Genomic DNA, 913 nt, shown 5'->3' with positions numbered 1-913 from the left:
GCCGGCGGGCTATGTTAAATCGTCGCGTCCGCGGGCGCCCACCACGTCCGGACCTGCCGGTCGACGTCCTCGACGCACCGGCGGAGGTGGACGGCCCGCGATTCGCCGGGCCACCTCGGCCGAAAATCGAAGGACGCCAGCTCCTCGAGGCGCCGCGCGGCGACGGCGTCCGCGGCGGCCGAGATCCGGCGCGACGCCGCGGCGGCGACGGGGAGGTCCGCGCCGGGCAGCGCGCCGAGGACGGCGCCGAGGACCTCCGCCGGCAGCTCGTCGAGCGCCGCAGCCCCGCGCGCGCCGCCGCGGTTCTCCGCCTCGAACCGCTCGAGCTCGCGCAGGAACGTCTCCCGCGGGGTCGCGCAGCGCCGGGCCGCGCGCACGACCTTTAGCGCGTCCGCGACCGACGGCGCGACGTCGCGCCGGTGGCGCAGGAGGTAGGCCATGACCAGCGCCGCCGATCGGCAGACGCCGGCCTTGCAGTGCACTAAAACGGAGCTTTCGCGCAGCCCCGCGGCGACGAAGTCCGCCGCGCGCGCGAGGTGCGGCGCGACCTTGGCGTTCGCCGCGTCGCGCAGCCGCACCTCGAGGTATACGCGAAGGCGCTCGGATGGTGCGCGTCGCAGCCGCAGGCGACGACGCGCGTGATGCCCAGGGCCTCCATGGCGTCTCTGCGCTGGGCGAAGTGCTCGCCGGAGAGGTAGAGCGCGTGCGGGCCGGCGTCGAGGATCTTGCTCGCGCCCTTGGGGCCGCAGCGCTGGGGCTGCCGGCGGCCATGCTTGCTCTTGCCGCCCATCGCGACCGAGGACCTCGACTTCCACCTCGCCTCCAACGCGACGGTGCTGCCCCTGCTCCGGCGTACGGTCGACTGCCTGCCGGTCCTCGTCGACTGCGAGCGGCGCTCCCAAGAGGCGGGCAG

The sequence above is a fragment of the Aureococcus anophagefferens genome, assembly GCF_000186865.1.
Source record: "Aureococcus anophagefferens unplaced genomic scaffold AURANscaffold_3, whole genome shotgun sequence".
Taxonomy (NCBI): domain Eukaryota; class Pelagophyceae; order Pelagomonadales; family Pelagomonadaceae; genus Aureococcus; species Aureococcus anophagefferens.
The sequence above is the reverse complement of the archived record's forward strand: the minus strand, read 5'-3'. Positions refer to the sequence as shown.